At 34.7% G+C, this 17151-nt stretch overlaps 1 protein-coding gene across 6 annotated transcripts in view; it reads right to left on the bottom strand.

Moving 5' to 3' along the window:
- The window catches only part of mdga2a (MAM domain containing glycosylphosphatidylinositol anchor 2a), a 349723-nt gene that overhangs the window by 287691 nt on the left and 44881 nt on the right, over positions 1-17151 (bottom strand). For all 6 annotated transcript variants that reach the window (XM_073928613.1, XM_073928617.1, XM_073928614.1 and 3 more), the window contains one exon: positions 2314-2478. The gene's annotated coding sequence lies outside the window, so the exon portion shown is untranslated. The remainder of the gene's footprint in view (positions 1-2313; positions 2479-17151) is intronic.

Raw genomic sequence — 17151 nt, 5'->3', positions numbered from 1 at the left:
TAACAGTAGTAAATGTTAAGTTTATTTTTTACTGCAAGTGTACTTGAGTGTACTACTAGTTAATATTTGTAGTACTTGTAGCAAAAAACTAGGAAGCAAAGTTATGGCATTGCGAAGTATGGCATGCAATATTCAGAATTTGGAGTCTGCATTTAACCCATCCAAGTTCACACAAACTGGTAAACACACACACATAAACCCCCAACCTACAATCCCTGCCAGTACCGGGACTCAAATCTGCACCCTTCGAATCACAAGTCTGACTCTCAAACCACAAAGCCAAGACTGTCCCTTAATTCATGTTATCTAAATACATCTTACTAAGCCACATTATCTTCAATTTGTGCTGCTGTTAGTAGATCGCACTGGACATTATGAAAATGAGCTGCTGCATCTGTTCTTTAATTTGCGGATTGTTAACAGCAAATACACATAACTTTCCACATCCCATCTGCACCTTAGTGAGATTACATTCTGACACTAATTTGGCCTTAATCTGCTTAAATAATTTAATACTCGATTTGCATAAGCCCTTTAGCGAGTAAGTCTAAACCAGGGTAGTAAAACAATGCAAATAGCACATGCTATTAATTACTGCTTTCATCAGGCAAATTTCAAGATACAGTTCAGTTACATAAGCCCCTTTTCAAATAAAAATAAAAAACCTTTTATGCATTTCGGTGTACATTTTCACAAAAATTACATTTTTGGTGCCAATTAACTCTTCATTTTGTGAAAGCAGTGACATAATTTGAATGCAAGCTATGTGTTTTATTGGCATGAATAAATAATAAATTGACACAATTAATAATAATAATAATAATAATATGTTTAATAATACCAATTTAAATATTATTATTTATTTCTAAAAATTATATTTTAATAATACTTTTAGACTTATCATAGTTCATGTTGAATTGTAAACCACATCATAATTCAAGTTCAATTGGCAACAGGATTAAAGATTTTGACAAACAAATGAGTTCAAACATTTTTATTTTGTTCATGTTTAATTCAATTAGTACTTTGGTTTTTGATCTAATCATTCTGTAAATTTTTTTGACATTTTTACTGTTGAAGGCATATAACCAGGCCAGGCTCATTGAAATACTTGCCGCGACCTATATTTTTAAAAGCTTAAAATGCTTTACTTAGGGTACCTTTTGTTGTTTGTTTCAAATACACATCCATTTTGCACATGTCCACAAGAAGGCAAGACTTGTCGTACAGATAACCTAGGGAACCACTGACCTAAACCCCTCTCTAGACCCAACAGTGCTCTAAAAAAGTAAACAAAAAAAGAAATGCGCACTGCAACCATATACAGTGGTTTTACCTTAAAATTACTTCAATTAGCTCAAATCGTTCTTACCGAATTTGAATCTGAGCCCTCTGCATCACAAAGGGTACAGCTCTGTAAAAAATGACTTACCGAGCAAACTAACCACACTATTAAAGTCCATATGATTATACATATGTGAGGACAACATCAGATTAGAAACCATTCACTTCTGGTTGGCTCACCAAATTGTTAGATTTTGCTGTATGTGGCTTAACCATTCTTGGGTGGCTCGCCAAATGTATTTAATTACTCTAATACATAAAATAAGTAAGCTGACCAAAGTTCTTACGGAAAGAAGACTTTATTGAAGACTGTGAGAATTCACAGCACTTTTTAACAAATAACATGGCCCCCCGGAAATTACCCAACTGGTTTTGTTGGGTCACAACTCTTGAGTTCATGTAAGCCATTTGCTGCACACCATTTCAGATGCAGATACTTCTTTACATATAATTGACATTGTGTTTTGTGGCAAATATTTGGTGTTGTGCAAAAAAGTGCATTGATATAATCTTTTATTTGTTAATAATAAGTTTCTGTAATTATTATTAGTGTGACTAGGAACAATAGTTGTTGGGTGTCATACTACCCTGTAGCATTCATTTTACCTTGGAACTAGTCGAATACATGTACGTTTCTGAGGTTTCACAAAAAAAATGTAGCCTAAAGCATGTATTCCCAATGAGCCTGTGTTGCATAAAACATTTACCCTGCATTATAGTGATTATTTAATCTAGTTTTGACGTTGTTGTTAATTGTACATAAAATATATTAAATAAAAAGGAGCAAGTACATTGTTGTACTTGACCTTATTGAAATTTCTCCATTAACACTGTTAATATTTCTCCTTGCAACTCAAAATAAAACGCCCTACGACACAGAGAGAACACATTTGTCATTCAGTTTTGTATTCCTCTGGCTAGTTCATTGAGAACACCTCACAAACATCTTCAAGAAAACCTTATTCTCACCTCAGGCTGTAAAAGGACTGCAGCCAAGTGACAGCTTGCCTCATCATTGCCTTGGTAGCAACATGTTTGCTTCTCTTTGTCTTTATCTTTCCCTCCGTCCCTCTTCTCTCTGTCATTCTCCTTGCATTCTGTTTTTCAGCCTTGGCTTCACTCTGTCCTCCAGCGCTGCAGTATATAGTGAAGGAAAGAAGAACAGAATCTGAAATTGCATCCAGCTTGAGGTAAACACAATGAGACAGAGCAGCTTCTTCTTTCACACCACTGGCTGCTTACAAAACAGTTAGAATTATCAATCCTGACAGAATGTGTGTTTCCTAATTCTACTTTTCAGTTTTTTTCCTTTTTAACACCCTTATGGCAATGCTAATTTGAATACAAATCTGAATAGCAAAACATGATTTTGTGAAATTTGGCAAAAGTACAAAGCAAAGTGAGAAATGATGTGAGGAATAGCAAATAATACATGCCTAAATGTATCCGAGTAGCTACTGTATCTGAGCAGTGTGATCATATTTCTTAGAATAGATGTTATTTGTATTATAGTGCATATTCTCAGCATAAGGATCAACAAACAAGTGTTGGATACGGAATGTCTTTTCTGAGGTAAATGAAATATACTGCAAGGTGTTGCATGCTATAAAGTTTACAAGATATTTCATGGAAGTCATTTCACAGTTGAAAAAAATGATTCAGTGATTATTTGTGACTACATTTAAGGAAGTTATTCTTTTATCACATCTTCTTATGCTCATTTATGATTTTATCTTGCTGTGATTATAGTAAATCGCTTTTAACTGGTAAAATTTGAATCTAATAATACATTGCTTGAAAAAGACTTAAAATGATTAAATTTTGTTATTTTAAATTATACACTAGTAAATCCACTCATTCAAATGTGCTAATATTCGCACTTCATTTAGAACTTCAAGGTAAATGTTTAATTAAGAAAGTAAAAATATAACATAAACGTTAATGAAATATTAAACATTTTTTAAAGACAAATGATTACAGGCCCAAATTAAAATATCGCTAAATAAAATGTAAACTTTGTGCTTTCAAGATTGTAAATTTTGCATCCAATGTTGTATAATATTATACTCATATAAACTATAAAAAGTATTACCATAAATTATGTATTTTACGGCAGCACGATATAAACATGTAAACATACACGATTATGAGCATAATATAAATCGACAGACTTTTTCTTTTGTTCATACAGTACAATACAATACAATACAAACAAACATACATAAATCCATACACAATTTGTTTATATAAATATATTTGAATATATTTGATATTTTTGAAAATACTTTCACTTGTATATGTAATCAGAGAAAAGTAAATTAAAGTAATCAACAAGCGATTGTTGCTAGATAAGATACGTTAGAGGTGGTTAAAGATTTAAGTTAAAGAGGTTTATTTACATTATTTATTACATCTCCCATTTATTGTATTTTATTAATGGCTACCCCTACCCCAACCGTCACAGTAATGTAAAAATATGAATTATTGTTTTACAGTGTTAAAAAATGATCTGTGCATCCTCAGCTGTATCCTATCTAGACTTTAAAAATTACAAACCCTTCTTGGTTTAATGCAAAAATATAGCCATGTATAATAAGTAAAGTTGGCATTGCTAACTGTGTCCATGTCATGAACAAAATGATTATTTTAAAGATCTATTTAAGTCAGAAAATATACCTCACACGTTTGTGAATGTTCATTGGAATGATGGATTCAAGAAAACACTTAATTGCTGAACTACATTATGTTGGCAATGGCCGAACTTGCAAGTTGGTTAACAATGGTTTTGGGAAACGCTCCCCCCCCCCCCCCCCCACCCCCAAATATTAAAATATTTGTATTTAATTAGATAAATTTGTACTTGAGTACTTGCTTATACTGGAGAATTATTTTATCTGAGTGTCTGTACAGTACTGTTAAATTAGTACTGTATGTGCTTATAGTCTGTCCATCACTGATCTGGATGAATAGTACAGAACTGTATTATTTCAACTTCCTTACATTTCGAGATTATCATTGATAGTCTTTTTCTTACTTTTCTAACTTTGTCTGCTTGTCATGGACAGTGTTCTTTCTGTTTGACCTGGTGCTTTGAGGTTTGACCAGTTGAAGCAAGGGAGCAAAACAAATCAAACAATCGTGTTGTGTTGCTCTGTAAAGTATGTTCTCTCTCAGCAAAACCAAGTTATTTTCTTGCAGCATCTTAGCAGAGTGTATTACAGTCGGACAACAACAATGAAGATCTGAGTGTTTACACTTAAAGGGCCAGTTGAACAGAAAACTGAACATCCCCTTCATGTCATTCCAAACCTTTATGGCTTCTTTTTTCTGTTTAACACCAAAGAAGATGTTCAGAATGTCCAATGTTTTATATTTATAATGTAATATAATGAAAGTGAATAGGGATAAAGGCTGTTCCTGAACACCAAAAAAAGCAGAATCAACATTGAATTTTTCCTTTTTCTACAAAAGAAAGTAACTCATATACAATTGCAACATAACAGTTTACTCTCAAAAAATACTAGTAAAAAAAGATCACGTTGAATGTTTAATGTTTAACCAAGGGTGTCCAGACTTGGTCCTGGAGTGCTGGTGTCCTGCAGATTTTAGCAACATGCCTCAACACACCTGTAAGGATGTTTCTAGAAAGCCTAGTATGAGCTTGTTTAGCTAGCCCAAGTGTTTGATTGGGGTTGAAAAGAAACTTTGCAGGACACCAGACCTACAGGACCGAGTTTGAACACCCCTGGCTTAAACAGTATGGTCTTGTAAAACTTATCCCAGTATTTTGTTTAATCAAAAACTATATGAAAATGTATGTGTACGTGTGTGTATTTATTTATTTATTTAAAAATTAATGTTGACTAATCAAGTAATTAAATGTATTTATTAATTGCTTTCTTGCTGAAACCCTCCATAAACTTTTCTCAGCAAGTCTGCCATTTTCCAAAATTCGAAAAACAAAGCTGAGGGTAGAACTAGCCTTAATATTTAAACACAATTTACTGACAGGCATTGGGTAGTGAATTATTTATAGCTATCATGTTCTTTCATAAAACTTTCAGAAAGTTTGAAAACGAGCAACACTGCACACTGTGGTGCTTTCTTAGTCGGTCTGATCCACAGCTATTGATGCTTCCAGCAGATCCATCTTTGTAATTATCAATTTGTTCTTTTAAAATCATTTGCTTTTGTCATGGCTTCAACAAACTGAACACTATACAAATAGTTCAAGCTACAGCAGATTATGAAATTAAATGTGACCATATGTGACTTGTCCTTTTAGACTGCTCCTACAGCAACTTGTACACTACATGGGTATCTAAATGGCAAAAGTTTGTATATCAGTTTTAAATGTTCATGTTTCATTTATTAATTATTTTATATGTCATTCTGATTTTGATATAAAATCAGTATAATGATTATTTACACTAACTTTGACCAGCCTGGTGGTTAATATTCATTGATTGCACATTCCATCAGTAAGGGATGTCAAAGTGCTGACCCAGATTGTATCAAAACAACATAAAACCCAAGTTGCCCAACTCACTGCAGAATAAAACCTCAACTCTCCTGATGGAGCTCTGAAGGATCAATATACATGGTCATGTTTGTATAGCCAAATCATTGGTCACTCGTGCCAATGACAAACGTCGATTTCAATGGCTCCAACCAAAAATTTTGGTCTGTGGACAATGTGTAACATGTATTGTACTCTGATGATTCCACCTTCACTGCCTTTCCCACATCTAGGAGAGTTACGGTGTGGAGAAGCCCCACAAAATTGTATCACCCAGACTGTTGCATGTGGAGTATGGGTGGGAAGCAGTGATGGTTTGAGCTGCAATATCATGGTATTTCCTAGGCCCAATACTAGATGGGCGCATCACTGCCAAAGGCTACCTAACCACTATTGAGGACCATGTGCAACCAGTGGTTCAAACATTGAATCCTGAAAGCGAAGTCATGTATTAGGTGCACACACACCAGCAAGACGGGGAACTTAAGTGAAGTAAAGTGAAGTTGAACATCTCCATGGCCTGCACAATCACCAGATTTAAATATTATTGAGTCACTTTGGATTTTTTGGCATCATGTAGTGATCCGGCCACTATTCTGCAAGAATAATGGCTCAAAATCCCTCTGGCCACTGTGCAAGACTTGTATCTGTCATTCCCAAGACAAACTGATGCTGTTTTGGCCAGAAAAGAATATATATTTCATAAAAATATAGTAATACCACACACTTGTTGTGTTTGCTTTTAGAAAGAGGCTTAACACATGTGGGCATTTTCTTTTCTTTTACTTTTATTGAACTAGTCTGTGAACAAGCAGATGGACAACCAACTCGGTGCTATACTAAGAGTGGCCAACACAAAATACACACACACACACACACACACACACACACACACACACACACACACACACACACACACACACACACACACACACTCCATATGTGAGTCCCATTTCACACTCAATACGCTACAACACTGTGCTGCTTTATCAGTCAGTCTCAACTCCACAGCTATTGATGCTTCTAGTCAATCCATCTCTACAATTGTCAATTTGCTTCTGTAAAATAGTTTGCCATAGTTAATGCTTTAACAAACTCTATATTGTACAGCTGGGTCAAGCCTCAGCAGATTATGAAATTACATATGACCTGACCTTTTGGACTGCTCCTTGTTCATATCGACTTGCAGTGTAAATGACAAAAAGATTGAAGATTTCAGAAACTTCAATAGCAGAATGTTGATATACAGAGTGAAGAGGATGATGGGGTGTCTTAAGGCCTATGAAGAGAGCTGACAGCCTCATAATGCGAGCCGGGACTTGGATAATAATGTCTTTAGGAGGCTCTGTCTCACACAGCGTAATCCAGCTTTGATTGAGGGAGGGAGGTGGGTTTGTGCATTGATCAAAACTCCCTCCTGCTCCATTCAGCTGGAGAATTAGTCAACAAGAGAGACAACTAACCAAATAAGATGATGAAGATTTGATTCTCTCGTCCTTCCTGTCTCTCTGCATTGCTTTTGCGGTTTATCTTTTTAGTTCAATCTCTCTCTCCTGCTCTGATCATAAGATCATGAGAAAGTGGCGTCTCTCTCTCTCTCTCGCGCTCTTTTTTTTTTTTTTTGTAATGTCTGAATGCCTCATAAGCAGCTCTCATGCTGAAAGCCTCTTCAGATGGCAGGATTTCTTGGAAATCATATAAGCCATTGGGGTTAAATACACGCTTCTGTTTTTCTAAAGGCCGTCATCAACTTATATTAACAGTCAAGTGTAGCAAGACAAGAGAAGAGCTGAATAGGAAAATAGTAACACTTACATCTACAAACCTTCCTGATCAGTCTGGAGTGCTGGATTATTAAGACCACAGAGTATGTGTGTGTATATATTGAATAATGGGCTTAATATTAATGACAATTTTAGTTCATTAAATAATTTTTTGGTTCATAATTATTACTACATGTATTATTAAAGTAAATATTTGTTAATTATTTGATTTGATTTATCATAACTAAATACATTGATGTTTAAATGTGTAATTCCTTTTTGATTATTATAAATTGTTTTATATTTAATTTAAGATTAAAATAAAGTTCAGTTTTATTAATTGTTTGTTTATTATACATTTTAAAATGGATAGTTGTACTAAAAATGGAAATTAACTCAAAGGTTTGAAAACACGGGAGTAATTAGGCAGTACATTTTTATTTATTCCTAATAAATGTATTAATTCATATCTATCATTAATTTTTATTTAAAAAAAATTGTTGGTAATTTTATTCATTATTATATTAATTTACAAAATATTTACTTTTATTAAATAGTTTTTTATTAATAGCTTTAATTTATTCATTCTTTTTGCTGGCATAGTTCATTCAATTATTTGTGTCTTCATTGTATTTAATTCCAGATAACTTATTTGTATAATTGATCTTTTGGTTGGTTGGTAATATAAATTTAGTTCATTGTTTGACACCGAGTAAAAATACATATATATATATAACATATATAACATGCACATACAGTGATTTTCTATGTATAATTATAACTACTTAATATACTCTTTATTGTTTACCAAGTATAGAATTAAATGCATTCAATCCAGTACTACTTGAATTTAATTGACTATTATCTTTACATTATCGTTAACTATTATATTTCCCTTTCAAAATGTACATAGATAAAATAATAATAATATATAACAATATTAAAACATGCAGCTTTTTACTCCTTGCTTATTACATGTCTTTTATTAGTCACTTAACTAAGAAGCCATTCTACTGAGTACAAATCAGTTGTACTCATTATTCTCCATTTAAATTAGAAACATCAGCATTAATGTGTTTGATTTATCACAAGCAATTTGTCAGCACTTGCCAGTCTATTTACTATTCATACAGCACAACAACAACAACAGCCATGTAAAGCAGTGTTATTTTTTAATTATTTGTATAATTCCAGTGATTGTTTATAATCAGGAAACAGCAAGTGTGCATTTTTGGAGTAAATGCTTAGCAAAGGTCATACTTGTGTCTGGAATTATAGAGTCACTGAAACAGCCCTTCAATGCTTTGGTTTTTAACATAAATCAGACTTCAGTATTATTTACATTATCGATGCAGCAGCCAAACCCAAAAGAAAAAGTCTATGTGAAAGGCGTGTTTCATTGATCGTGACTCTTAACTCACTGCAGGAGGGAAAAGACAGAAGATATTCGAATAGGGTAAAGTCTATTTTAAGAATAAGGACCTTTGAGTCAGCCAATGCAAAACAAAACAGCTAAATAAATAATAATAATAATAAATTCACAGCCCAAAGAGATGTGATAGAGTGTTTAGAATTGGTCTCCATTTTTAAGTAATTTCAAACTAATAAAACATTTGTTTTGATTTTTGACTATGCCGCTGCTTATCTATGACACCCATCCAAAGCCAGTACTTATAAACATCCCACCAGTCATATGACCCATTGCTTGTTTGTGTGTGTGTCTTCAGAGCCATTTGTTTGTAATGTGATATTACCTTGCCATGCCCTACAAATAACATGAAGTTATGTCCTGAAATGCTTGGTCTTGTTTCATATATTGGTCAGAATATATGAAAAAAGGTTGACTTATTCGATGTGACACCAATCATACAGAGCTTAATTCAGTCTCTGCTCTATTAATCATTTTTCTTTACAATATCGCTCCAAAGCAGCCTCCTGCTGGGTACTAGTACCTGCCCCATTAAAAATGTATTCAGGGCCTGCTGTGTTACACTAAAAAAGGTAATTCTAGGAACAAAGGATCTATTGAGGTCATAAAATCACAAGTCTTATCTTAAATTATCATAAGCGAACACTTATGGGAAAAAAAATCTCAAATGCGAGTCTGTAAATTAACCTGTGAATTAATCTGTAAATTAACATTTCTTGAAAAACACACAAACAAAAGATATCAGCATCAACTAAGCAAAAAAGATACTAAAAATATGGACACAAATTCAATTGTGGATCTCTACTTTTATTTAACAAGGTTCAAATAAAAGCTAAAAAAGGTGAAGTCCTTTTAATTTCTGGAGTATTTGGGCTCTATTTTAATGATCTAGGTGCAAAGTCTAAAGCTCATGTAAGCATTAAGGGCGTGTCCGAATAAATTAGAGTGTCATCTCCCAATCCCTTTAAGAGTCAGTTGCGTCTCACCATGGTGCATTTGCTTTTTACATGACGTCTTTGCAAGTGGAAAAACTGAATGGAAAAACCTAATGCTTTACTAGCGAGAAAACAGTTAAACAGACCATTTTCACCACGAAGATAAAGAATGAGCCACCCTCATTTGGCCTCTTTACTTTCTCTTTATTTTACTTTTACTCTACTTTACTTCTTTACTTTCGTGAATTAGAAAAAAAGTACTGTAGTGACTCCACTGAAGACAGCCATTAGCCCACATGTTTCATTTGTTAAGCGCAAATATTTGTTTCAAAACTATTTGTAAATTCTGTTCTAATTTCCAGCAAACAAATAAATGAACAATAATAAGAAAGTGTGGTCAAAAAAATGAGTTATATCCAAACAAACGTCCTTATTCAGATGCCCAATATGCTAATGCAGACATCTCAAAAACCCGACAAATGTAAACTTGTTTTTACTGAAACTTATATAAATATGCTTATAATAAATAATACTGATAATAATAATAACATTATAATAAAAATGCAATTTGTCAAGACTAAATTGAAAAAAGCCCACCAGACATGAAGGAGGTGAAAAAAAAGAGCTATATAAATAAACATGAACTAACGTGCTCTGCACTGGACTTTCGACAGGCTTTCACTTGGTCAACGGCGTGGTTTATTTGCATTTCTCAAAATAGCAACTCACCAACAATGCTCCTTACACACCTTCTTTATAGACAGGCACACCCATGAGTTCACAAAGTAGCGCAAATGGATTTGCTATTTAAAAAACATGGTGCAAAACGTGAAAAATTAGGGTGCACTTCTTTTGCCTTATTGTGCCAGGTGCATGATACAGCCCTTTGAGTTTATTTATTATAATGCTGTGTTGTCTTTCTGTAATAACTACCCATTTTAATAACTAAATAATGAAATATATCATTACTGTGAATTTAAATTACTCTTGCCATGGAATAGAATTTTGGTCATACCGCACACCCCAATGAATAGACACAAGTATATACAATTTGATGTAGATACATCAAAAGGCATCAAGCTAAAACTGACCAAGTTAAAAGTCAAAAAAGTTTTGATGGACTCTGTTACCATGATTTGAGATTGCCATGGGACATCTCTTCTCACAGATTTAAGGAAATAAAGAAAAAAATAAACTTTTGGGATCGATTATTTATTCAACTTTTTTTTTCTAATTATGTTACTGAAATTGCGCCACATATCCAAACAGTGATTTTTTTTGCAAATAAAATGTGTTCACAAAGATCAAGAGATATGCACTATGTGCTTGTTGCAGAGTAATTAACACTAGTACTGCTTGTATAAGAAGCCCCAGGGCACGAGCATCATCTTTGGGGACTGTTTTAGTCTGAATCGTGTAAAGTAAGGTGTGAAATTAAAATCTTACAATGGCAAACCTCTTATTGACTCCCATGTTTCCCTTTCTTTATCCTTCTCTTCTGTTTCCCCCATTTCACCTCACACGCAGCCTGGCATAAACTGATTATTGGAAAACTCAATAGCTTTGTGGGCTATAATTATCTTTTCATTACGGAGGTGTTGTTTTATTCACCGTGAGCTCCACGTACAGACAGCGGGATGAGCTCATGAAAATTCATCAGCTTCTTAACTTGCAGGGCACATGCAGAGGTTTTTAAAAATGTTATTATTCCAGTCAGGCACCTAAATGAAAAAGCTAGACCAAGTTGCTAATACCTGGATGAGAGGCTTCAAGTCTCGGGGTGAGAAATGTTGTAGACTCTTAAACAGAGATGTGGAGTGGGATAGCGGTGTATCTCTTTCGTGCCGGGGGTTAAGTGTCTTGTGTGCTAATGCAAACTTATGAATTGCAAAAGTGTAAAAGGTCACCTCCAAGGGCAGAGATGAGTGTGGTGTTTTCGTTTGATCGATGTCAAAAGTAAATGCGCAGGATTTAAGAAGCATGTTAATCTGTTGGGTTTTCACCATTTGTATGTTAAGAAAAGGAAATCAAAAGGTCTTTAGAGTTGGGAAGAGGGGGGAGAGACATGCCTCTTTCTGAATTATTCAGTGACCTTCAGAGTGGACAACAATTTAACTGTAAGCACAAAAATGTGATAAAAAGTTCAAAACCATGTAAATTATTTGGCTAAAATTGGCCATGAATTATTAAATGTGACATTTCAACCAAAGTGTTAGCTGAGGGGTAAAGTGTGTCAGTGATAGTGAGCTCTGCATCCAAATGTGGGAATTACGGAGTCTCATTGAGAAACTTGAGGGCGACCAAGTGCCAGATTTTTTTATGAATCTGAGGCAGTGCTGGCAGGGACAAATATGCCTTTCAAAAGCAAATCATTAAGGATTTTCCCCATGAAGTTCTGTACTGAAGAAGCATCGCTAGCCTGGGAAATTGCAAGAAGGGAGCAACATCTCATATTTCTCTGCCACCTTGATGGATGGAATGTGGAATTACAATGCTTTAGTTGGCTTAGATCTTTTGTAAACTGTCCTTTGTTCACTATGAACTAGGAGTTTAATGTTTTTAAAGGGAAAAACAACAATAAGAACATTCCACATTTATCAGATTAAACTCTTCTGAATATCAATATAAGAGTTATGATTTATGGATCGATGTAAAACCATGTACATTTTGTTTCAATTTTTTTTGTACATTTAATTGACAGTTTTACATAAGGTTTCTTGTTTTTATAAAAATGTCTAATTAACTTTGTCCATTGTACCATCTACATATATTATTTTTAAAAATGTTTTTTTGTGTGTGGTTTTAATGAAAATGGTTCAGAAAAACAAACAACTTTAAAGGTGCAGTATGTAAGCTTGACATTTAGTAGTTGAACTAGGTATTGCAGGCCTTGTTCAAAACACACGCAAGCTCAGGTTGCCAGATTGATAACACCAACAGGAGTGTGCACCTGATTATCAAGCCTATGACTGATTTAAGTCATGTTCATTCAACAGTATGCGATATTAATGTATTAATTAGATTATAAACCTTACCATTTTATTGTAGTGCAGTGAGTGCACTATTCTGTGCTTCTGAACAACAGTAATTAAATTTCTGTTGTGCTTTGTCTGGTGCAAACAGCCAAATTGCTCATCACTGCAAATCTCATCACATAGCGTATTGTTAGGAAACGGGTTACAAATTGTTACGAATGCATAATGTAACGAATACAAACAATGTATCAATGTAACCTAATGTAACAAACAATTGTAACAATGTAACCTAATGTTTGCATTCGTTACATTTGATTTATTTGCTAATTAATAACCACCTCATGTTGAACTCTGAAGCTGTGTCCCATTTTTGAGGCTGCTACTGTCCACCGGTGGTCGCATTTTGGTCAAAAACGCATACTTTGAGAGCCTTTCTGACTGAATGAAAGAAATTTGCTGTTTTTCACAAATGCAACCCGGGGTGCTCAAATATAATTGGCTAAATTGGCATTGCGCGGTTAACAAAGACAGATGTTCCAGCATATACGCATGTTTTCAAAGCAGAATATCTGACTTTCTGAGGACAAAGTCACAACATTATTCAAATTATTATTAAGAGTACAAAATTAAGGACGGAATAAACTGTTTATAATGATAAAGGTTGTTTTACCCACTTGCCTAAAGAGCATCCCAAGTAAAGCCTGGCACAACTTGCCCCCCTTTCCCCAGAGTGGTGTCAAAAATGCTCTTGAAAAATCTTTCCACCAATTGATTGCACAATGAGCAATAGGGAGGATAATTAGTGTAAACACACAGCTCTGTGGAATTAAATGAAAATCTCTTGGTGCTGAGTGAAGACTCAAGTCTAATCCTCATCTATTGAACAGAGGCCACCACTAATTGCAAAGACCAGATCTCACAGGGATGGCATGAATCTCTATTTTATTATTTTGGCTTCCCATTGGTTTGCTGCCAAAAGTGGGTGTGCGCTAGTACTGTAACAGGCAATAAGAAATAAATATTGTTTAGTCTACTACCCCACTTCCATTCTTAATCCATTAATGTGACAAACCACCCACAGAGAAGGGTGAGATTTCCAAAAACAACATTCTCTCTATGTGTGATATTCCCTACTGCTATCCAGTCATTTAACAAGATGCATATCAGAGTAATGCAATCTAATGTGAACAGATCTTAGGTGCCTCTGATTACCCTAATTCACCATATGTTTATGTAATGAACCAATGTGATAATTAAGTGTTTATTCATACATCTAGGGCTTTACTGAGTGAAAATGATGAGATTAAAAATCATGATGTAGCAGTTAAAGCACACTGACAGCTTTTTAGAAATCTTTGGTAAACAACTGAGTATTTTTTTCACAAATGCCTTAGTATTCAGTAATTCAAAATATGTGAAAAACAGCAACGAAATTTCAATGAGTTGATATTTTATTAATTTATTCATAATTATGTGTTCCATTAAAAACCAATAAGAATCTCAGATAAGGTAACTAGAATTTAGAAAAATATCAGTATATACATCCACCGGCCACTTTAATAAGTAAACCTGTCCAATTGCTTATGAACGCAAATTTCTAATCAGCCAATCACATGGCACAATCCCAATGCATTTTGGCATGAAGAAATGGTCAAGATGGTCTATTGCTACAAACTGATCATCAGAATGAGGAAGAAAGGGGACTTAAGTGACTTTAGACATGTCATGGTTGCTGGTGCCAGACAGGCTAGCCTGAGTATTTCAGAGACTGCTGATCTACTGGGATTTTCATTCACAGCCATCTCTAGGGTTTACAGAGAATGGTCTGAAAAAGAGAAAACATCCAGTGAACAGCAATTCTGTGATTGCAAATGTCTTGTTGACGACAGAGGTATCAGGATGAATAGGCCTGACTCCGAGCTGATAAAAAGGAAACAGTAACTCAAATAACCACTCGTTAAAACTAAGATTTGCAGAAGAGCATCTCTGAACGCACAGAATGCCAAAGCTTAAGGTAAATAGGCTACAGCAGCAAAAGAAGACCACACCAGGTGCCACTCCTTTCAGCTAAGTACAGGAAACTGAGCCTACAATTTACACAAACTCACCAAAATTGGACAATACAAGATTGGAAAAACGTTGCCTTTTCTGATGAATGTTGATTTCTGCTGTGACATTCAAATGGTAGGGTCAGAATTTGGCATCAACAACATGACCAGAACCAATTGAGCTTCACGTCAACGCCACAGCCTACCTGAGAATTGTTGCTGACCATATCTATCCCTTTATGACCACAGATTACCATTCTGATAGCTACTTCCAGCAGGATAATGCGCCATGTCATAAAGAGCGAATCATCTCAAGACTAGTTTCCTGAACATGACAATAAGTTCACTGTACTCAAATGGTCTCCACAGTCACCAGATCTAAATTCAATAAAGCACCTTTGAGATGTGGTGAAATGGGAGATTAGCATCATGGATGTCAAGCCAGCAAATCTGCAGCAACTCCGTGATGCTTTCATGTCAATATGGACAACAATCTGAGGAATATTTCTGGTACCTTGTTAAATCTATGCCACAAAGGATTAGGGCAAGTTCTGAAGGCAAAAGGGGGTCCAACCCAGTACTAGTAAGGTATACCAAATAAAGTGGCAAGTGAGTTTATCTGGTACATTGGAATGTATGCATTTCTTCCAGTATGAACAAACTTTAAACTTTAAGATTAAACTTAAAGCTTAAGATTAAATATACACATGGAACAAGTTCTTCATTTCATTAACAGGCTGAATCAGATAAACCTTAATGGTTTTCTCGGTTTTCCCAGTCTACCTGGCCTTAATCTATTTCTCCCAATTAATGTATAGATTCAACTGATTACTCAGTCTTTTCATTTTAGTTATATTGGATAAAATCTTTTTTTTCTGACAGTACAATATTCCTTGCAGCTGAAAAAAGCATTATGTTTAGCTTGTTCAGTTGTGTTTGACTAAAGCAAAACTCTCTGAGTAGCACTGATCTATACAGTATGTCAAAAAATGATTTAGCAACTACAATCCTTTGTGGCTACTAGCAATCCATACTTCAAGGCCAACTGAATAATTATTTGAAAGTATCTACACAACCCTTGCCTTAAAGCAAATGTAATAGCCTTTTGGCAACTTATGAAACAGTGTATTTTTAATGTGCACAAATTAATTATTTATCCTGTTTATTTGCACTATTGTGTAACCTGCTAAACATCCACCTACCTTTCCTTTGTTGTAATGTTCCTGTGATGCAATGGTTTGTATTGTGTAGTCAGATATTATTTACAGTACCTGGAGTATAAGCTCATAAAAATGCTGTTTGATAATTTAGTTCATGAAGCCACAGTGAAAAAGTAATTGTTGAAAAGTTCAAGACAACATGATGCATTCTTGCTCCTGCATTTATATAAATGTATAGCTTACTGATCACTTGCTTAAGGTCATTTGCTTGTTAACACAAATATCTAAACAGCCAATGACAGGCAGCAACTCAATGCATTTTGGTGTGTTGGTGATCAAGAGGATCTGCTGAGCACCAGAATGGGAAAGAAAGGGGATTTAAGTGACTTTGATCATGGCAGGATTGTTTGTGTCAAATAGGTCTGAATATTTCAGAAACTGCTGATCAACTGGTGTTTTCAAGCACACCCTTTTCTTGGGGTTACAGAATATGCAGTAAATGGCAATTATGTGGTGAAAAGGCCTTGATGATGCCAAAGGTCAGAGGGGAAGGCAACAGTAGCTCAAATAACTTTTTATTATACACAAACCAAGGTCTGCAAAAAAGCATTTCTGAACACACAACACAACACATCCATCCTTGAAGCAGATGAGTCACAGCAGCAGAATACACAGGTCTGCCACTAAGTGAACTTCTTTCTTGTAAATTAAAATCACTCCCTGTTCCTGCAGTGCAAACATGCCAAAAAGGGGCTATTTCCCCTGACAGTTCTAGAACCCATGAAAACGTTACTCCCAAACCCCTTATATTTTAATTACAAAAGTTTTCTTAGCATTTGCAAACACAGTGATTTGAACACTAGCAAAGCAATTGGTTTTTACCATTTCAGTTTGGGTCCTCCTACAGCATAGAAAGCAGTATCTTCTTCACATGTTGAAAATCAAACAAACTATAGTGTTTGCAGGGAAGTTAAAGTA

The sequence above is a fragment of the Danio rerio genome, chromosome 17 (assembly GCF_049306965.1).
Source record: "Danio rerio strain Tuebingen ecotype United States chromosome 17, GRCz12tu, whole genome shotgun sequence".
In the NCBI taxonomy this organism is placed as follows: Eukaryota; Metazoa; Chordata; class Actinopteri; order Cypriniformes; family Danionidae; genus Danio; species Danio rerio.
Note: the sequence above shows the minus strand (reverse complement) of the source record. Positions and strands in the feature narration are given on the sequence as shown.